Raw genomic sequence first — 23,649 nt, 5'->3', positions numbered from 1 at the left:
TTTCTTTGATACTCTACTCTTAAATTATAGCATCAGAGCTCATAATTCTCTTTTCAGTGTGCTGAGATACATCAGTAAACCCCTGGTTATTATTCATTTATTCAGTACACTTTGCTTGAGAACTTACTATGTGCCAGGCAGTGTGTTGGTACCAGGGATCCAAAAATGGATGAAACAGATCATTACCTGCAAGGTGGTCACCGTCTAGCAAGGAGATAGGTAAGTAATATTTCCTTGATGTGTTCGTATTATCAACAATATGAGCAGCTACTGTGTTCCAGGTGTTCATGTTAGATGCTGGGGATCTGTTCTTCACCAAAAAAAAAAAAGTATTACTACCCATGTTAAGCAAAGATAAATTCAAAAGAAAAAGAAGTAATTTAAAAATCAGTAGGAAATGAGCATTCTGACATGAGCTATGTGGAAATGAGACAGACTTTGTCTGAGATAGTCCTATGCCTTTGGAAACAGGGTGAAAACAATATGAAAAGGGCAGTCAGGAAGACAGAAAATGGGAAAGTAAGAAGAGCAATACCCTGGAAGCTCTGCCTGGTGAATTAATAGCTGACAAGGTCTCCATCTGGCTTTGAGAAAGCAGGCCAACCAAGGTCACTGTGCTCTCTTTTGAGATTTTTCCATGAGTTGCATTAATGCCACAAGATTAGCAGATTATTTACATGACAATCAAGCCTGGGCATTGAGGGTTGGGGATGGAGGGAAATGGTGGTTAGTAGCTGAGTGTAAAATTATCCTGACACTAGTATTCTGGTGAGAAGTATCAACTGCTTTTTGGACACATCCTTTTACCCATTTATTTTTATTCCAACCCAGCACCATTCCTTATGTTCACTAAGCTTTGGGGCTTATATTGACTTCCAATTATTTCATTTGAGTAATACCCTTAATAAGTATAAGCATGAGTCCTTTATTTTCTCTGAAACACTGCCAAGTTCAGCTTTCCCCTCAGCAAGCGGAAACTTAATTAACATTTTGTTAATTTCTAGAACTGTTTCAATTTTCCCTTCTCTGGGGTTTCATAAAGAATACAGTAGATGAGGCATAAAAATTAACATGGAACTAATCCAATTCTCAGGATGATTCAGAAAACCTAGACTGTTTTGGGAACTACTGCGTACATGGAGTATTAACTCATATATAACTGGGGAAGGGTAGCCTTGAGATGGCCTTGCAATCCTTTGGTTTACCCTATAGCTCCCACCACCTCTTTAAACTAACCCTGGCCTCTGCTGCCTCAGGAAAGCTTATACCACAGTTGAAATTCAAATAGGAAGAAAAGAAGTTAATTTTTAGCTTTTAGACTTGCAGAGCTGAGGTCTTGCCATAAACAATAGACTATTTAATCATCCATCTCTTCCATCCTTCCCCCATCCACAAACGGCAAGAGCAAATAAACCTTTGTGGATTGGAGTGGGTGGCAAGAGTTTAGAAAAAAAGCAAAAAAAAATTAGAAATTATATGAGAGTCCTGTTCTTTGCCCTGCCAGTCCAGGGACTTGTGGGATGAAAGGGAGGTGGTTTTCCCTTTAAGCCTAAATATCTGAAACCCCCCAGTCCTGACAAAAATGGTGGGCTGCTTGGCAGGGCTGGAAAGAGCCCTGAGTTTCCTCTCAGTCCCTGAGTGGCATGGCAAAGCATCCGAAATTCCTATGCCTCAGACCCCAAGAGAGACACAGAAGTTAGCAGACAGAGAGAACTACAGCCCCGAGGTCCCACAGTGGAGCTGGCAGAATTCTGAGATAGTCCCAAGATTCCCATCCCTTTGTGTCTGCCCTGTATTCTCCCCTCCCCTTGAGTGTGGGTAACACTTGTGAATATAATGATATTTTACAACTGGGATTATGTTATCTTTTGTAACGAAAGTGAAGGTAATTTGAAGATGTAATTTGGGGGAGATTGTTTTTAACTTTTTATTTTATATTGGGGTACAGCTGATTAACAATGTTGTGTTCGTTTCAGGTGTACAGCAAAGTGATTCCGTTATACATATACATGTATATTCTTTTTCAAATTCTTTCCCATTTAGGTTGTTACATAATATTGAGCAGAGTTCCCTGTGCTATACAGTAGGTCCTTGTTGGTTATCCATTTTAAATACAGCAGTGTGTACATGTCAGTCCCAAACTCCCTAACTATCCCTTCCTCCCACCCTTCCCCACTGCTAACCGTAAGTTCATTCTCTAAGTCTGAGAGTCTGTTTCTGTTTTGTAAATAAGTTCATTTGTATCAGTTACTTTTAGAGTCCACATATAAGTGATATCATTCGATATTTCACTTTCTCTGAGTTACTTCACTCAATATGACAATCTCTGGGTTCATCCATGTTGCTGCAAATGGCATTACTTCATTCTTTTTAATGGCTGAGTAATATTCCATTGTATATATGTACCACATGAAGATGTAATTAAGGTGCCTAGTCTGTTGACTTTGAGTTAATCAAGAGGGAGATTATCCTGGGTGGGCCTGGCCTAATCCGGTGAGTCCTTTAAAAGGCCTTTCCTGTAGGGAGAGACTGGCAGTGAAAGCTTCTTCTATTCACCTTGAAGAAGCAAAAAGCCATGTTTGAGGAGGGCCTGTGAGAGGGCCACATGGCAAGGACCTGAGGGCAACACTAGATGCTGAGAGTGGACCCTGGCTGGCAGCTACCAAGAAAATGAGGACCTCGGTCAAAAAACCACAAGAAAATAAATTCTGCCAACAGCCTGAATGAGCTTAGAAGCAGATGTCTCCCCAGAACCTCCCGGTGAGAATACAGCCTGGCTGACCTCTTGAGTTCAGCCTTGTAAGACACTGAACAGTAGGCCCAGCTAAACTGTGCCTGGACTTCTGACCCATAGAAATTGTTAGATAATATATGGATCTTGTACAAACAGGCCACTCAAGACGGGTGTTCTCTTGCTCTCTGTACATCCCCTGCTTGACCAGTGCCTGCTTCACCTACAGCCTACTCACCTGACTGATCTTCCCTCTTAATCATAGAGCCTAATCAGTAACCGCCTTCATGTTTGCCCCCGGCCCCAGTCCCAGCTAGTGATCGTTCTAATCTTTAGATCAGAACGTCTCCACTGTGATAGTTTATCAAAGGGGAGGTGAGGGACGTGCTGCTCTGATGGTTTCCCTGGTAATTGATGAGGCAACCTGATGTCAATTCCCCCTAAAGCTGGTAACCTTCCTACCCCCAGTAGCGAAGGCTGAGACTGCTCTCGTGTCCTGCCTGCTGTCTGCTGTACGTGGTGGGGTGTCACTCCAGGACCTCGCTTCAGACGTGTAAGATCCCCTATCCAATAAACCATTGATGTCTCTGTCACTAACTCCTGGCTCTTTCTTCACTCTTGCGGCTGGGCAATTACAGGGCTTGCAGGCCTGCGTGGCTCAGCCCGACACGTGTTGTTTTATGCCACTAGGTTTGCGGCCATTTGTTACGCAACAATGAAAAACTAATCATACAGCCGGGAATGAGAGGATGCAGGCTTGGACCGAGAGGCTAAAGACTGGATGGGAAATGGGTAAAAACTCTGTGGATGCTGGCACGGATGGGGACACCAAAGGCTCAACAAGATAAGCACTTTCTCAGGGGACAAGAACAAAGACCTAGACACACAGAACTCTCCCACTTATTTGGGATGGCATTTGCACCCCTCCCCAAGCCAAGCTTAGCAGCAACTCCAGGGATAAGAAAGCTGTAGAAGGTGCTGTTTGAAACTCCTAAATTTGACTGAGCTTAAACCTGAAATGGGTAAGCAAAATGTCAGTAGTACCTGAGTTTATAGACAGGTAGGGGTTCAGGCTAGAAGTTTTCAGTTATGGGGGAAGGGAAAGGTTTCATGTTTACACAGTCCAGTTTGTGGCATGTGACATCCATTTCTACCATCTTTCAGGGGAGTTTTGCATCAATGGCAGAGTCCTCCTAGGGAAACACCGAGTCAAGGGTAAAAATCATCTCTTGTCTCCAACATTGTTACCCACTGTTACCCTGAGGAAATCAGTGTAAAATGAACATTAAGGGCAGCCTTAAAAAGTTGCCTCAGGGCTTCCCTGGTGGCGCAGTGGTTGAGAGTCCGCCTGCCGATGCAGGGGGCACGGGTTCGTGCCCCGGTCCGGGAAGATCCCACATGCCGCGGAGCGGCTGGGCCCATGAGCCATGGCCGCTGAGCCTGCGCGTCTGGAGCCTGTGCTCCGCAGCGGGAGAGGCCACAGCAGTGAGAGGCCCGCGTACCGAAAAAAAAAAGAAAAGAAAGAAATAGAAAAAGTTGCCTCAGAGACTCCCAGGGTAAAATGGCAAAATGAAGCCAGAGCTCAGGCCCTTGCCCACACCGAACCTGACAAAATGAACAGCAGACGAATGTTAAGAACCAGCGGCGCTCAAAGGAGGGAACGCCATGTCAAGGCAACGTTTGAAATAGTGACTGGACAAAGAGAAATAGAAGATTCCAGGGATCAGGGTATGTCTCCTCCCCCTGCGCGCCCTCTCACCCTCACCCATCCCCTGCCCCCCACTCTTCAAGCAACCTATGGGACAAAAGGTGAGGTGACAGAGTCCTGGGGAAAGTTCACTACTGTCTTCAATGAGGCAAGAAGTAAATGGAGAGGGAAAATAGCAGCCAGAAAAATACCAGGGGCCCCGCTGGTATGAGAATCTCCTTCCCCATAAGCTCACCATTTTCTTCTTTCTAGCCAAAAGCAAGCAAGCAAGCAAATGAGGATTCTACTCAAAATAGATAAATAACATCGAAAAAGCTTTAAGAAAGATAAATAATCCAGTAGAAGGATGGATAATATTCACAAACAAATGTCTCAAAACAGAGGGAACAAAAATTATAAATACATGAAAAAGATGTTCAGCCTCATTAGTAATCAGTAAAGGTATTAACGCCACAGTAAGGTTTTATTTTACACCCAACGGATTGGTAAACACTAAAACGCATGGCAATAACAAGCATGGATAAGGGTGTAAATAACAAGCATGGGTAAGGGTGGGAAGGAACGGGGATTTTCATAAACTGCCGGTGCGGGGGGTAGAAATTATAAGCCCTGGAAAGCAATTCAGCTTTGTTTTGGATTGGAGGAACTAATACCACATCTGGGTGTGCTGCTCTGATCATTTTACCAAATAGCCCTTAGGCTGCTAGTTTTGAGCGGAGCCCAGAATTAAAGCAGTCTCTGCAGCATCCACTACAGAAAACAGTATGGAGTTTCATCAAGAATTTAAAAACAGAACTATCATATGGTCCAGTAATTCCACTTATGAGTATTTATCCAAAGGAACAAAAACACTCATCAAAAAGAGTTATTCACCCCATGTTCATTGAAGCATTATTCACAATAGCCAAGATATGGAAGCAATCTAAGTGCCTATAGAAAGATGAATGGATAAAGAAGATGTGCAATATGTATACATATATATATATATATTACTCAGCCATAAAAGAGAATGAAATCTTGCTGTCTGTGACAACATGAATGGACTTTGAGTGCATTATGCTAAGTGAAATAAATCAGACAAAAAAAGACAAATACCACGTGATCTCACTTATATGTGGAATCTAAAAAAAATTTTTTTAATTTAAAAAAAAACGAACTATAGAATAGATACAAACAGGTGCCAGAGACAGGAGAAGTTGTGGACAAAAGGTAACTTTCAGTTATAAGTGAGTCTTGGGAATGTAATGTACAGCATGGTGACTACAGTTAAACAAAAAAGAAAAAACGTCTCTGCAGGAGGTCCAAGTTTTGATGCACTCCCCCATTCTATTCACTGCTCATCACCAGTAAATCCAGGGAACTCCAAGTGTCTGTGGTTAATAAAGGCACAGTATGGGGTTGCTGGCAAGCCCTAATAAAAGAATCACGACAAAGACCCCTAGGACCCTCCTCTGCTGGTAACTACTCACCTTTTAAGAAACAGTCCCTTTGGGATCAGCAGATACACACTAGTATATATAAAATAAACAACAAGGTCCTACTGTATAGCATAGGCAACTATATTCAATATCTTGTAATGAACTATAATGGAAAAGAATCTGAAAAGTAACAGACAGATACAGATACATATGTATAACTGAATCACTTTGCTATACATCAGAAACTAACATAACATTGTAAATCAACTAAACTTCAATTTTTTTAAATTAAGAAATAAAAAAAAGAAAGAAACAGCTCTTAACTATTGGGCCAGTTGAGAATAAGTGCTCAGCAAGATGCCAGCTGCCCGTCATGAACTATTTGATGCACTGTTTCAGTTATCTATTGCTGCATGACAAATCATCCCAAAACAGTGGATTAAATCAACAATCCAGGTAACAGAGTTTACTATGCAACAATCAGAAAGGTGAGAGATGCTCAGATGGTGATTTTTAAATCCCTGATGATTTTTAAATTATGTTCACAGGTTTTAGTCATTAAATTTAATAATTTTAATAATTACTAAAATTAAAAGTGAGTACCTTCTGCCTCACTCTGCAAATAATTTCCAGATTTTTACTGACTTAAATAGTTCTGTCTGTGAACTGTAGGAATGGGAAACTGTATGAATTATAGGAATAAACTGTAGCACAAAATCAGTGAAGTATTACCTATATAAATCCTCACTCCCCAGAATTACAGTACTTGAGAAAATTTTGGAACACAGTTATTCTGAAATCATAATGTCAACACAGGTTAGTGTTGCTACTTATTTTCAACTGAATCCTTACTAGGAAACCAACCCGACAAATCTTGGCTGCGGAGAAAGATGGTAAATACCTCTAGTCTCTCCAGCACAACTCTCCCAGCTGCATCTTACCCCCAGACAGTCACAGAAATGGGCCTTCTGAGAGTGCATTTGAAAGGAAAGGAGATGAATAGAATGCCATAACCAGAACTGAACAAATGGCTATTTCCCAGCTCCCACAGATGAGCGATGTGCTCTCTGACGTATCAGCATCTGGAGGCACATTCATGCTACATCTGTACAGCCAGACACTGCCAGACAAGTTGAACAGAACAGCCCAGTTTATATAACCTCTGAGCCCTCACAACCACCAAAAAAAAATTTTTGGTGAGATTTCCAGTTAAGATTTAGAATACTTAGCCAAGTTTCAAAAATATTCCCAAGCACAGCAGTCCACTAGAATTTCCAGGGTAAAAAAGTAAGTGGTAGGGCTTCCCTGGTGGCGCAGTGGTTGAGAGTCCGCCTGCCGATGCAGGGAACACGGGTTCGTGCCCTGGTCCGGGAAGATCCCACATGCCGTGGAGCGGCTTGGCCCGTGAGCCATGGCCGCTGAGCCTGCGCATCCGGAGCCTGTGCTCCGCAAGGGGAGAGGCCACAACAGTGAGAGGCCCGCGTACCGCAAAAAAAAAAAAAAAAAAAAAAAAAAAAGTAAGTGGTTCACCGCCGTTTCTCCTATCCCATAAAATCAGCAGAAATTCTGATTACTCTGTAGGTAAATCTTATCCTGCTCTGGGCTACATCCAACAAAAATTACATAGGAACTATTTCAAGTCACTAGAATCATTTGGATCATTCCTGCTTCAAGTTAATGAAAGCAAGGTCAAGTTTTCAGCCCCCTATTGGGTCAGGCAGTATCTCTCTGTTCTTTGAGCAGTGTTCAACCCTCCAGGGAGCATCCCGCAAGTACTATCAGAACGAACCTCAGCATCTCACTTCTTTGGTTCCTTGTGTGGTCCCTTTAAGGACCAGAAACATCAATTCGGAACCCGTTCTTCAGTATTTGACCCACAACTTACCTTCCCATCCTTGTTATTGTTAAATTACTGATTTCATTCTTGGCTCAGATGTGGGTTTCTTAAACTCTTTGTCTCCCATACCTCTTCTGGAAGTATAACTGGTCCTATCTCCTTCAAACTCCCAGACCCCTGTACCCTTGCCCCGCTTAGCACCACTATGATAGCACTTACCTCACTGCAGCATCACTGTGGGGCTCCCCTCTACACCAGAAGCCCCATGGCACTGTGTTTTGGTCACTTTGGTGAACTCAGTGCTTAGCATAGGGCCTGACATATGGCAGTTTCTCAATCAGTGTTTTCTGAATGAATGACCCGGCTTCTTGATTATAGCCCTGGATTGCACGTTTGAATTTAGCTTCCAACCACACTTTCTTCCCCACGGTTGGAACCTTTTACTTAAACCCTGGCCTGGACTTCCCTTAGGAGCCCACCGCAGCTGCAGAGCCTTCAGACCAAGATAGTGTGACCGTCTGCTGCTCCCTCCTGGCCACAGCCAGCCTTGTGCCACCCAGCAACTTTTTCTCTATCCCAAATGAGAAATAAATGTATCCTTGGACACAAAGGGACTAGGTAGAAGAACCAAAGCAAATCTATGTCCACTATTTGAAATACAATTCTAAGTAGTCTGTCTGATCTGCCAAAGACCACATACACAGTTGCGTGCCTACCAAGTGATAGGCACTGTGCTATGCTTTACACACGTCCATTCATTTAATCCTGTCACCTCTTTGAGGAAGAGATCATTATCTCCATTCTACACAGGAGAAGAGTAAGATTCAAAAGTTTATGTAGGGCTTCCCTGGTGGCGCAGTGGTTGGGAGTCCGCCTGCGGATGCAGGGGACGCGGGTTCTTGCCCCGGTCCGGGAGGATCCCACATGCCGCGGGGCGGCTGGGCCCGTGGGCCATGGCCGCTGGGCCTGCGCGTCCAGAGCCTGTGCTCCGCAGCGGGAGAGGCCACGGCAGTGAGAGGCCCGCGTACCGCAAAAAAAAAAAAAAAAAATTTATGTAACTAACCAAAGATGACATAGCTAAGTAAACAGTGGGGTTGGGGTTCACACCCCAGTTTGCCCAACTTCAACACTAAGGCCAATGCCATTTCCACTATACTGCTAAGCCATACTATGGTGCGCTTAAAACTTGGGCTCTAGGGCTTCCCTGGTGGCGCAGTGGTTGAGCGTCCACCTGCCAATGCAGGGGGCGCGGGTTCGTGCCCCGGTCCGGGAAGATCCCATATGCCGCGGAGCGGCTGGGCCCGTGAGCCATGGCCGCTGAGCCTGCGCGTCCGGAGCCTGTGCTCCGCAACGGGAGAGGCCACAACAGTGAGAGGCCCGCGTACCACAAAAATAAATAAATAAATAAATAAATAAATAAAAACTTGGGCTCTACTAAGTATACCTAATACTCTTGAAACAATGAAAAACATCTTCAGATAGAAGACACCAAGACTAAGAAAAGGGTAAAGCTTGGTATGTAAAGAAAAACAAAACAAAGTCCTTCGGTCAAAGGAATTTGATGACACTTAAGATAGACATAGCAATGCAAAATGTTGTAACTATGGATGAATTGAATTCATGATGGTACAGCACGTTAATGAATCATAGTAAGATTTAAAATAATTAGGAAAATCAGACTAGACTTCATAAATGAGAATCTCTGATTTTTTAAACAGCACTATTTGAACAAAGGGAACACTACACAAGAACCAAGAGTTATTTATAAAATTGTAATCGTTTTTCCCACTCTGCTTTTTCAAGCACACAAACTGTCTCATTACTTGTTGTGAATACCAAATAACCCAGGTCAGAAGTCGGCTAGCACCCAAATAACCGTGCAACACAAAATGTTCTCCTACAGTCAGATGACTGAGCAAGATTAATCAGAGAAAGCATTTTCACTTCCAGATAATCTTCGAATACTTACCTAGAGCAAGTATTTAACTATTTCCTTGATCAGATGACAGATAATAGTACAGAAAAAATTTACATGAGGGGAAAAAATGATGTTTTAGAAAAAGCCAGAGTTTTCATATATAAATCTGGGCTCCTCAGACTAGCTGCAAGTCACCTCTGATACGCCTCCTCTCCCAGCACCCCTCCCCAGCTGGCTGCCTTGATTTATTGCCACCATTAAAAAAAAAAGTTCACTTACTCAAACATTCCAGCCACACTGACCATCTTTTAGTCTCTCAAACTTGCCAGATCTTTCCCATGTCAAAGCCATCATTCCATCTGCTTCAGTCTCCCCAATATATCCCTGGCTCAGATACCTCCACATCCTTCAGTCCCAACCTAAGGGTGTTACTTCCTTGGAGAGCCCTTTCCTGACCACTGGATGTGAAGCCATCTCTCACACCATTTTCTCTTGTGGCACCCATCTCTTTACCCCCAAAGCACCAGCCAACCTTTAGAAAGATACATTCCCGTGTGAATTTACTTGCTTAACTCTCTCCTTCACTAACTCCATGAGGATAGGAACCTGAGGATTGTATTCATCAGTGTTTATCCAAGATCTAACCTAGTGTCCAGTAGTTAATAGGAACTCAAAAATATTTGCTAAGCAGTGGATATACAAGTGTCAAATTCAGGGGAGGTGTTTGGTTTATAGATTTGACTTTAAAAGTCATTAGCGTACTGATGGTATCCAAAGCCACAGGCTTACATTACGGAAATGTTCCTGAAATGTGTATAAAATATCTGTTTTTGTAAATTGTGCTCCTCCCCTCTGCTCTAAGCCCACTGGGGACCACTGATGGATCTCAGTTCCCCTAGATAGGGAAAGCTGATGCTTCCAGTGCATCTCAGAACAGAGATGACTAGGGAGCAGGCCACACATCCTTTCACTGCCCCATCCCTTGATTCTCCGCTGTGCTGATAGATCAGACTTTACTCACAGGTTAGGTGAGTAAATAGCCAAAGGAAATTACTACGTGGAGGGTGAATGCTCTTAACTATATCGTAAATAAGACTGCCTTTAAAATCCAAGGGAGGGACTTCCCTGGGTGGTGCAGTGGTAAAGAACCCACCTGCCAGTGCAGGGGACACAGGTTCGAACCCTGGTCTGGGAAGATCCCACATGCCGTGGAGCAACTAAGCCCATGTACCGCAACTACTGAGCCTGCGTTCTAGAACTCGCTAGCCACAACTACTGAGCCCGCGTGCCACAGCTACGGAAGCCCATGCGCCTAGAGCCCGTGCTCCGCAACAAGAGAAGCCACCGCAGTGAGAAGACCGTGCACCACAGGGAAGAGTAGCTCCCACTCGCTGCAACTAAAGAAAGCCCGGGTGCAGCAACGAAGACCCAATGCAGCCATAAATAAATAAATAAATAAATAAATAATCCAAGGGAAAACCAGAAGAAAAGTTAAAACCCTTCACAGTGCTGTCCTGTTGGTCACGTCCCAGTTTCTAATCTTGCATCCTTATCTTCATCTAACCTCCAGAATGGGACTCTCCACCCCCCTTTAGGATATAACCTTACCCTCTACCCACCAGGAATGTCTTACTCTAGAGTTCATCCTCCAATTCTCCACCTACCCCAGCTCTGAGTAATCTGTAGGATACAGTAACCATTCAACAGAATATTTCCCTAAATCTGAGTTATTCAAACTAGAATATCATCACCGGAGACTACTTTAAGGCAGTTCAAGGTAGGCTCTGGCCTGGACTTCTGGAGTCTTGTGACCACTGTCAGAGGCACCTGTGCCTACTTGATTATCCAGTGATTAACTACTGGCTCCGACATTTACACATTCACCTTCCGATGACAAATGTTAAGCCTCAGAGTCAATATAGCCCAAATCTAGACTAAAGAAGAATAATGCTCTTCCCAATGTATACAATCTGCACCTCTGTCTGTCCACAACAGAGACAGCAACTTGCATTATTGTGCAAAGTAGTAGGAATTCCCTTTGTTCATCCTCTCACTTTCATCCTATGCCCTGAGCTTACCAATGAACAAGAGACATCTAAGAAACAAAAGCCCCTGTAGGTACTCCTTGGCTAAACAATTATCTAGCTGAAATCATGAAATTAAAATTTTTTAATTTAATTTTTGGATCAAATTTTTGTGACAGGGACTTCTCAGGTGGTGCAGTGGTTAAGAATCTGCCTGCCAATGCAGGGAACATGGGTCCGATCCCTTGTCTAGGAAGATCCCACATGCTGTGGAGCAAACAAGTCCCTGCGCCACAACTACTGAGCCTGCATTCTACAGCCCGCACACCACCACTCCTGAGCCCGTGTGCCACAACTACTGAAGCCCGTGCACCTAGAGCCCGTGCTCCACAACAAAAGAAGCCACTGCAATGAGAAGCCCACACACCGCAACGAAGAGTAGCCCCTGCTCGTGGCAACTAGAGAAAGCCTGCACACAGCAATGAAGAACCAATGCAGCCAAAATTTAATTAATTAATTGATTTAAAAAAATTTTTGTGACAGGCATTTTCCTGCAATCTGTTAAATTATAGTTTAGCTGAATATATAGAATTCTAGGTTAGCATTTGTTAATTTATCTTCTCAGAATTTTCAATAACATTCCAATTCCTTCTGGCTTCTATTAGTGCTGATAAGAAGTCCCTATCTATTGGGACTTCCCTGGTGGCGCAGTGCTTAAGAATCCACCTGCCAACGCAGGGAACACAGGTTCGAGCCCTGGTCCGTGAAGATCCCACATGCCACAGAGCAACTAAGCCCATGCACCACAACTACTGAGCCTGCACTCTAGAGCCCGTGAGCCACAACGACTGAGCCCGCACGCTGCAACTACTGAAGCCCGCGCGCCTAGAGCCCATGCTCTGCAACAAGAGAAGCCACTGGAGTGAGAAGCCCACGCACCGCAACGAAGAGTAGCCCCCACTCCCTGCAACCAGAGAAAGCCCACACACAGCAACGAAGACCCAACGCAGCCATAAATAGATAAATAAATTTATAAAGAAAAAAAAAAGAAGTCCCTATGTATCAGTCTAATTGTCCTTAAGTACTCTGTCTCTTCTCTCTGGAAGACTTTAAGATTTTTCTTTGTCTTTGATCTACAGGTTTCCACAATGTTTCTAGATATAAATTTGGCTTTATTTATCTTGACCCAGACTGACAGTCACCTTTAATCTGAAGACTTATGTCTTTATTTTCAATTCTAAATATTGTCAGCCATTTCTTTTCAGATATTGCCTCTTCCCCATTCTGTTCTTTTTGATCATATTAGATAGATGTAGCAACTTTTCAGTCTAATCTCTCTCTCAGATTCAGTATCTCTTCTCTGTATACTGTACTGAGTGATTTTCTCAAATCTATCTTCCAATTTACTAATGTTATATTCTACTATTCTTAATCTACTATTTAACCTAACTATTGAGTTTTCATTCCAATGCTTATTTCCCAGAAGTTCTTAGTTCTTTTTCTAATCTCTCAGTTCATTTTTCATACTCTCCTGTTGTTCTGTGGGCTTTTTCCTTTTTTCTTCTCCTTAAGAACATTAAATATAGTAAGTATTAGGTCTATTTTAGCTAGTTCTACTATCTTCAGTTCTTGTGGTGTTATTTCTCCTCCTAGTTGCATCTGCTGCCTCGCTCACATGGTGATTCCTTTCCTTGTGTGATTTGCAATTTTTTTATCTTCAGCAGAGTTGTTTCTCTGGGAGTCCCATGTATAATCTCTGGTTATCTCTGGAGAAAAATTTCCATTTGTCTCTACCAGACTTCAGGTTCTATATCAGTATACATATAAATTTTTAATTTGGCATCACACAAGAATGATAAACCAGGATGCTACCTCCAGAGTTCCTGGGCTGGTAAGCCACATTTTTCTAATTCCTATTCTATGGATTGGGCAGTCTTACAAGGCTTCTGCTTCTATTCATTTGTCTCAGTTCCAGATTCCTACCTTACACAGTCCTGAGGCCTCATCTCCTGACTTTGTGTGAGTGTTAAAATTCCAGAAGAATTACACACCTCTACCCTTTATTGTACATACCGTGTGTACGTGTGCACACACACACATGAGCCAGCCTTCTACCCCCACAACTCCCCAACTATACAATAAACCCTAGGGAGAAAATGCTTTTCCAATCCATTTGTTTAATACCTGGCATAGAGCCTATAACAGGTACTCAACAAATATATGATGGGCAAATGAATGGATGGATGGAGGGATGAAAGAATGAATAATACAAATTAATAACAGAATATACAGTCAGACCACCAAGAATAGATTCACCACATCTGCTTAAGAGAAGTGGATATTATTTCTATTTCCAATTTTTTTTTAATTTCCTTAAAATAGTGCAGTTTCTATTATGGTAGAGATTTTTCTCTACATTATTACTAAGCTGTCTTTTAATCTTACTCTCAATCTTTTAACAAAGATATCTAATTATATAGAAGTATTCGAGTTTCCCAGAATCTGTGCTTTCACTGCCGAGGGCCCCCACAACCAAAAGAAAGAAAGTTTTGTTTAGTATGTAGAAGTTATTCAATAAATATATATTTATTGAACTTAATCTTTTTTTTTTTTAGATTTTATTTATTTATTTATTTATTTTTGGCTGTGTTGGGTCTTCATTGCTGTGCGTGGGCTTTCTCTAGTTGCCACGAGCAGGGGCTACTCTTCGTTGCGGTGTGTGGGCTTCTCATTGCAGTGGCTTCTCTAGTTGCATGGGCTCTAGGTGCACAGGCTTCAGTAGTTGTGGCACGTGGGCTCAGTAGTTGTGGCACGTGGGCTCTAGAGTGTAGGCTCAGTAGTTGTTGCTCTGTGGCATGTGGGATCTTCCCAGACCAGGGCTCAAACCCATGTCCCCTGCATTGGCAGGCGGATTCTTAACCACTGTGCCATGAGGGAAGTCCACAAGACACAAATTATTATCTTCTCTTCCTATTCCTTTCCACAATCTCCTTGGACAAAAAAATATGTGTGAATGGGGGGAGGAGGGTCTGTATATTTCTTACATCATATCCTCCTGCTTCTTGATGTTAATCCTGTTAAGCCTTAACTGTGTACAAGGTGCTTTCTCTATATGATGGGGACCCCTTTATGATCTGAGCTTTCTGGGCTCAGCCAGTGATGTGTGAAATGGGAAATAAAGTAATTAGCAAACCCTCTACCTCTGCAACACCTGGCTAAGAGGTCAAGAGCTCACCCTCTCCTTCTGTAGGACAATAAACCTCATGGCTCCCCATTAGAGGTCTGCCCTTTGCAATAAAATATGACATAAGAGAGAAATTTTAATGCATCCATTTAACATTTGCAAAAACATTAAGCCAAGAACATTTGTTTGACAGGTTGGTTTTGAGTTTTGGTTTTTAGGTTCCTTCCCTTCCAGCAATCCTACCTTTTCCTTTTACAATTAATTCTTGAGTACATACACTATCCAAAGCAATCAGAAAGAGAGCCTGCACATGAGTATTCAGGGATGCATTTAGCTTGATTCCAAATCTCCTATCTGAATCCCAGTTCTGTGTCTTTCCCTGAATGGTCCATTAGGTCCTCAGACTCAGCAATAACCAAAATTGAATCCATTCACCTTTCCCCAAAACTAGCTTTGCTTCTTGACTTTCTTCTTTTATCAGCAGTTAAAAAAAAAGAAAAGAAAAGAAAAAAGAAAAAATGAGTTTAGAACAGCAGTTCCCAACCTTTCCTGGTTCACGGCATCCTTAGCGTCTAGTTAATTTTATCACAGTGCCCCTAGACCAAAAGAAATACTTAATAGTTCCATTCATTAAATAGCTAGGTCCAAACAAATTTGTAAGTTGTATGTACTCACAACTTAATTATATTTGAAAAGTAATACACATAAAATTTTAAATGATATCTTATTTCTTAACCACATTTACTTAATAATGGTATTGGGCACCACACATTGGGCACCACACAACCTCCGCAATCTTGGAACCAAATTGGACACCACTACCCTCACTTCCTGCTTCACAATCATTTTCCTGTGGTACTTGCTTTTCATCACAGCAACCACCAAAAATCCAGCTTTGCAAAGATACAACAGCAGCAGAAGGAATGTATCATTATGATACTGACATTGTGACCTACATCAAGCTAGTAGTTCTTGTGATGTCCAGCAGTCACAGAATAAAATTATGTTTCCCTCAAAATTGTAAAATATCCTGCAAAAGTCCCTGTGAATTCACTCTGGTGCCCCAGGGCACCTGAGCCACAGTTTGCGGACTGCAGTTTTAGAGTGATAGTTTGGTACATGCTTTGATAGATCATTGCAGTAATGACTCCCATGAATCATGCCTCCTGTATCCATGCTCTCAAGTCAATATGACTTGCTTTGGCCAATGGGACATTAGTAAATGGGACACAGGTAGAGGCTTGAAAAATATATGTACTTTGGGGTTTTCCCTCTCTTGCTGCTGGAAACCCTTTTGCTGCCATATGACACACTCAGGCTATCCCCCGAGGGATAAAAGACCTGGTGGAGAGAGGGCCTAGTCATCCCAGCCATCCCAGACATGTGAGTGAGGCCAACCTAGACCATTCAACTCAAGCCAAGATGACCCAGACTGAAAGAGCTGCCCACTGACCCACGGAATCATAGAACATAGTGAAACTTTTTTGTTTTAAACCATTATGTTTTGGGTGCTTTTTAGGCAGCCAAACTAAATGATAGGATGTTAAAACAATTGCACCTTATACTTTAGGCAATGGAAAATCAATGAGAATTTCTTAATTAAGTTGAATAGAGTTATTAAATACATGAATGCTTGATCATTCAATTACCCCCTTAAAATTCTTTTAGGAAAAACTCGTGATTTCCAGTCATAGATCCTGAAGTTCATAAACATTCCATTGCCAATGAGATTAGAAAATTGACTTCATTTCTTTGAACCACAGTTCCTAAAATTATAAGTGATCATTAATCTATAAGGAAGCCTGATTGTAAAGCAAAATGTGAATTTTAACTCGGTTGTCAAAAAGGTGACTAGAAATCTTGATGCAAAGTATAAGAATAGCCCCTTCAACCAGAGGTCAGACCACTGACTACTATAACTAACTGGACAAAACCCAGCTGTAAACTCAGAACCAATGGAAATGGCCTCACAGTGGCAGAAATGTCTGCCACAAGATACTGAGTCTTGCTTCTAATCAGAGCCATTCCCAACCAAATGCTATTTCAATATAGCAGGGTCTCAACCAGAACACACAGATTCTCAGATGGAACAGCTGTCAGCAGGGAAAGTAAGCCAACCATCTAAAAAACACAGGCATGGCCTTGAAAGTACAACCAGTAGCTGCTCTTTGGGACTACATGTTTCAATGTGCCCAGAGAACATCACCATTCAACAGCACAATAAAACATATTCTTTATAAGAATGAGACTACATCATCAAGAAAATATTGAATGCTTGTGGAAATAAATTGAAAGCCCTTCAGTAAGATTTCCATTAAAAATGATGAAGAAAAATAGTATAAATTCTTAAGGTAGTAAATGCTAGTTATCTAGAAACTTCACTTGTGTGGATAACTCCATTCCCCAGGAGCCATTGCGAATGATGATGCTTTTGGCATCTCCATGAATTAGAGGTAACTCTGTGTACCAGCTCACCCCGAGCTTGTTAGTATCTACGGTTTTATTCTATTGAGTGGGAGAATTCTCCCAACCCTCAACGGCCCCAGGATGGCTGAGGCACTGGCTCTCCTCAGACATCAACACTGCTTCCTGGGAAGAAGACCACATGGGGCACTGGAGGAAGAGGATGACCATCGCCTCATTTGGGCCCACAGGTGAGCTCCTTTCTGACCAGGTGAGGCTCTGCAGAAAAGAGAGAGGGATGGAGTCAGTAGCCACAGATCACAAGGGGGCCGGGTCCTGTGCAAGAATCCATGTAAAGAGGTGTCCAGCAGAGAAAAGCTGACCCAATTCCAGGTGTGCTGCCTGTGGCCAAGACCCTGCTCTCCCCACCAAGGAAACAGACAAAAGAAGGGAAAGCACACACCAGCCACCATGAGCACAGGAAACACAGCAGTGAAAACAGCCTATACAGAAGCAAACATGTACTTAACCCATTTTGTGTAGTTACAGCTTTAGAAAATATGGATGAGGAAAGAAAGAGGAAAAGAACAGACTACGTACATATATAATAAGTGTGTTTGTATGCAGAATGCTATATTAGAATCTTTTCTTCATGTATCAATGTGCTTCAATGAATTGTTTTGAATTGCTGCATCATATCCAATTTTGTTGACACATCTTTTTAATCAATCCCATGTTTTTGAATATCCAAATTCTATTTTGCCGTTGTTGATATTTTTTGGGGGTGTCAGGAAGCCCCAGTTCAAGGCTAACCGAGCAATAGAGAGGAGACTGACAAGTGGAAATCAAAACATCAGCCTTATTTTTGATAAAAGTTGGATAGAGGACATGGATCAGGTATGCAGCCCAATGAGATTCCTAACGCGGTAGCTGGAATTAAACAGAATTTCCCAAACATGCACAGACATAGCTGGGAAACCACAGGGCTCCCCAGTGGAGGGAGGCCTTTCCCATGAAAGCTCCACCTGCAGGAAGCTGATGAGAGCGCATGCTCTCCACAGGCAGACATCCCAAATCGCCTAAAAGTAGTCAACGCTACTATCCAATTGCAGAAAAAAAGACGATATACACCCCCAACAGCGATGGATCAAAGTGCTCTTTCTTCACATCCTTTTCTACTGTGACAGGTTCAAATGGTATCTCACTGTTGTTCGGTTTGCATTTCTCCATATGCAAATTTTTCTATATATATATTGGCCATTTTTATTTCTTCTTTACTGACTGCTTTGATATGCCCTTTGCCCATTTCTCTAGTGAGATCTTCGTATTCTTATTCATTTGTAAGATGAAAAAGTATTTAAGCAAGTCACTCTTCTTAATCTTAGAATTGTGATGCATGGGGTAGCAGTTAGAATCATAAGCCTGACAAAGCATGACACTGATGTTGAGAGTGATCGTTTCCATATTTATTAAAACTTTTACTTATGCCAAAACAAGAACCTATTTGAAGAAGAGATGGGTTTTTGGAAAAGGTCAAGGTCTATTGCCCACAGAAGTGCTTAGATTTAATATCTTCTGATATTAAGTCCATGCGCTGACATTTTTATTCCAAATTTTAAGATACTTGATTATTGATCCAGAAATTTCTAATATGAAAAAATCCTTATGGATGTACCTTATTTCATTGCATATTCAATACATGGAAATTTGAAATTCTGGAGAAAAGTGTAACTACTTGTTCTCTTTATTAAAAGTGCCACTAGAAACTTCAGGTGTAAACTACTGACTGAGGCAAGGTGCGCCGTCAAAATGATTGAACTCATACAGACGTTATAGAACAAACTGATAGTTCCAGGATGTTGATCCATAACTTGCCAAGAATAGCTAATTTATATTTTTAGGTATTACCATTGACCACTGACAAACAGAATACTCTTCAAAGAACTTTTATGGATTATTCAATAATATTTTTATAAAAGGTCTTAAAGCAATGGATATTGGACAACTGCTAGTAAACAATGCTTTCACAAAAATGTCTTTAGTTATTCTTTCTATTAAGAGAATAACCAAATCACTAAATTTTGGAATTCTAGAATCCCTGCTATTATGCTTTGTCCCAAAATCTTCCCTCCATCATCCTTATATTTCTCCATAAAGTATAAAAATGCCTGTTAGAGACTTTATCATTCATCACCATTCATTAATTCAACAGACATTTTTAAGAACCTGCTAACAAACATTCTTAAGAACTTAGCTATATTTGGAGCTAAGGATAAAGACAAGTGAAACAGTTTCTACTCTCAAGGGAAACATGATCTATAGCTTACATAATGGGGGAGATAGGCAAGTGACAGAAAAAGAGAATTCACTGTGATATAATCAAGCACTGACTGCTGAGACAGCCCAATGGAGCAGCTACTAATCACGTCTGAGGGAACCAGAGGAGGCTTCCAGGAGGAAGTGATGAGTCACTGAGTCCTGCACAATGAGCACATTCTATGCAGGGGAAGAAACCGAGGGTAATACAGGGGGCTGGTATAAAGGCACAGAGGCAGGATGGGTCACAACGTGGAGAATTACTATAAGGAGTTCGGTTTAGCTGAAGCATAGAGTTGGGGTAGGGACAGACGACGGTGAGAGACTGCACTACAGAAGGAATATTCCATCTTTAACTCTCAATGGATGCTGACAAAAATTGATGACGAAAAGAGTATTCATACCCTCCTCCTCCATTTCAGTTAAAGAAACAAACCCAGTGTGATTAAGTGACTTGCCCAAGGTCATACATTTCTCAAATTACTAAGATAAAATTCCAATTTAGAAATTCTGATTCCAGAGCTTAGACTCATCTGCTAGTCATGAATGGATTTTATGCTATGCTAAGTAATTAAAATTTTACCTTGAGAAGGTGATTGGAGGCCAAGGATTTTAGGCAGGAGAATGACATGGTCAGTTGTACCTTTTAAAAGGAAGGCCCAGGTTACTGAAGGGAATAAACGGGGCTACATGTGATATGGAACTACTACCTACAGTTCTGCATGTTGTATCCTCTACAACCTAGGGAGGGCAATGAAATTTGGTCTGTGAATGGCACCCCAGAGTGTGTAGTGCTCGACCTACATGGCCACATTTAGTGTAATTGCAAGTAAGAAGGCTAATAAAGAAGTACTTCAGACATGAAACATAGGAAGGGTTGCGCTAAAGAAGGGCAATAGCAGAGAAAGGAAGGGGTCATAATGCAGAAATAATGATGTAAAATCAACAGGAGCTGGTGGTTGGTTGGATGAAAATGGTGATACAGAGAGAGCAGTCAAAGAGAAAATGATTTTATTTTGTGTAGGTCTGGCTAAGTCGGAACCACATTTTAGAATCGCCTTCCCTATTTGGTTTGGGATTAGATTTGGTTCTAAGTTAGAAATGTGCACAAGATTTGGGAAGTGAAAGGAAGCAACAGCCCTTATGCTCTGAAGATAGTCACGGTTAGAGGTAAGATGAGGCAGACACAGAGAAATGGCAGATGCCAGACTGTCCTCACCCTCCTTCTCCACTCTGCAGCCTCTTCCACTTCCAGGGCCAGCAGCTCTACCCGTCTGCCTGCCCCGCTGACCGACAGCAACCAGTGACCAGAGGCTGGAATGCAAATTCACAGAGGCAGTTGCTAGGACCAGGTCACAGCCTTGCACAGACCTCTACAGACCCCTTAGGGGTCCGTCTCAGCAGACTCCCCTCAAGCTCTGACTTGCCCACTGTGCCTGCCAGTGCTTCAGGAGGACTACTTAGTGACTTCCTTGATTCACCAACTCTCCTTTCTGGACCCCTCCTTCTCCAGGTTCAGTTCCTGATCCCAGCAGGTTCTGTTGCAGCCATTTGAAAAAATGAATCTAAAATTCATATAGATCTGCAAAAGATGTGTAATAGTCAAAACAGCTTTGAAAAAGAACAAAATTGGAGGACTTACACCAACTGATTTCAACACTTATTATAAAGGAATCTATATACAGAGCTGTAAAGATGGACACCCAAATTTTACAGGGGCAAAACATTTGGTAAAATTGTTGTCTGAGATGACTTGGAAAGCAGGCCACATGGCTAGTGAGGCCGTAGCTCTGGGCAAAGTGATTGGCAAGAGAATAACTGGGCTCACTTTCTTTGTACTGCATCAAAGCATTATAAGAAATGAGCTCAGGAAATAAGTGGCCGGTTTGCAAGCAGAAATTGAGGGTCCAGAAATTGGACACCTGACTAGAAAAGCTGTATGATAGCTGTTAGACCCCGAACACAAAAGCCTATTAAAATCCAGCTTTCCTGCTGCCATTGGCCTAACCAAAGTTACTTGTGGTGAGGTTTGAGGGTGTTGGCCCTGACTGAAGGGGTATGACAGCATCTCCCACTGTCCCTGACACAATTGTGAGGCCTCTGTTCACTCAACATCATGAGAGGAAACACAGACCTGATGCAAAGAAATTTGGATCAGAGAAAACATATTCCAGGGCCACACCAGTCCTCCAGGAACTGCAGGCAGTGAGGCTGCCTCAGCCTCCCAAAGTGCCCGAGCAACAAGATGGATGGGAGAAGGGCCTTGCCTTCATTCTGGATATGTTCGTATCCGGATAAACTCCATGCCTAAAGGATGTGCTGAAAATCCAAGCTCCAGAAATATGTGGAATGTTTCTTGGAACTGGGCCGCTAACAACTTTCAACTGTGCAAACAAAAGCATTGTAAATCAGGCTTTTCTAAGAAAAAGGTGCTCAAACATTCAGTAAGCTTGGTTACTAGTATTCTTAGCAGGAATTTCTGTTCTTTCATTCTCAGTCACTTTATTACAAGTTAATCTTTTTAAATCCTACTTTGGATCATTCAAGCTTCTCAGAAGTACTTTGGATTATTAGAATTACAGACTTCATTTTGAAATTGCTTTTCATAGGCTCAAAAAATCTTATTATAGTAGTGCCTTCTTTCATCCTGCTTTTTAAATCCAAGGGTTACTGGTGTATGCTCTTAGAAGAATTATGTCAGTTTTACTGAATTTTGTTTCCATATCAGTTTTGGTTTCATTACCTTATTTGCTTCAGGGAGTTTAATAATACAATTAGCTAGATTCTTGGGATATTACTGTCTTTACTCTACCTCATTTTATAGCTTTTGGGTTTTTTTGGAAATCTGAGAACTTTCAGATAGGTTTTGTGATTTTTTTTTTTTTTTTTTTTGCGGTACGCAGCCCTCTCACTGTTGTGGCCTCTCCCGTTGCGGAGCACAGGCTCCGGACGCACAGGCTCAGCGGCCAGGGCTCACGGGCCCAGCCGCTCCGCGGCATGTGGGATCTTCCCAGACCAGGGCACGAACCCGTGTCCCCTGCATCGGCAGGCGGGCTCTCAACCACTGCGCCACCAGGGAAGCCCTTGTGAATATTTTTTACACAGCCAAGTTACAGAGTGACTTATTTAGATGTGGATGATATTTGTTCAGTATGTCAAGCTGAATTTCAGAAAATTATTCTTCCCATCAGTCAGCATGTTTTTCTGAAGAACGCATTCATTGCCTTATGGTTTTACAGAGGGAATATATGTCCACTGTGCAGAACTGTGATTTCAGACCTTAGAAACAGATGGAAAGATGGGGCTGCCTCCTCGTACCTTCAAATACAATTAAGTCCTATGGACTATTAAAAAAACTAATTTCATTTGGTTACAATGACTATTAGTAGATCCATTCAGATGGATTTCAGTACTAAAAATTAAGAAAAATGTTTCCAAACACTTTTAGAATACCAGAACAAGATTTAAGCATGTTTTAATTCTTTTAATTTAAATAAGTGAAAGAACACTGCTTTTGAAAATATAATAGTCAACCTAATGTGTATGTCAACAATATTTCTTCAATCCTAATTACTTGACATATGATTGTGATGTAAAATTGTAAATGCGTTCTCTTGTTAATTTTACCAAAAACAGCAACTGGATAACTAACTATAACTAGCTGTTTTAGAGGAATTTGGGTATTCTTTTCTGACATTGTTTCAGAATAAAGAATATTTTTCATAATATTTTAAGATATATCTTTATCCAAAATCTCAAAAATTTTTTAATTTTCATAAAATTTGTATTTTTAAATGAAAGTTCTATATGCTATATTTTACCTGCAACCATTAGATTTTCTAAGTGCATATTAATTTACTGAGGATGATGTATTTTAATATTGTATTACTCTTTGTAATATGATTAACAATCAGTAAGAATTAATCATTTAAATTATTCCAAAACCTCAGTGTTGTTACAAAGTTACATTAATGGTGTGGTCGCCACCCAAACCTATTGTCCTCAAGGTAAACACCATTTAACTGAAAAAGAAGGGCATGGGGGCAAAGAAGCAAATAAATAAGACTTGAGAACAACATCTAGGCAAAACTTTGAATATATTTACTGGCA

At 41.7% G+C, this 23,649-nt stretch overlaps 1 pseudogene; it reads left to right on the top strand.

The window, feature by feature from the left end:
- The first annotated feature begins 17,367 nt into the window (after positions 1 to 17,367).
- Positions 17,368 to 22,890, top strand: LOC116758455 (annotated as a pseudogene).
- The last annotated feature ends 759 nt before the right edge of the window (positions 22,891 to 23,649 follow it).

Source organism: Phocoena sinus, chromosome 1 (assembly GCF_008692025.1).
Source record: "Phocoena sinus isolate mPhoSin1 chromosome 1, mPhoSin1.pri, whole genome shotgun sequence".
Taxonomy (NCBI): Eukaryota; Metazoa; Chordata; class Mammalia; order Artiodactyla; family Phocoenidae; genus Phocoena; species Phocoena sinus.
This window is presented reverse-complemented; position numbering and strand designations above follow the sequence as displayed.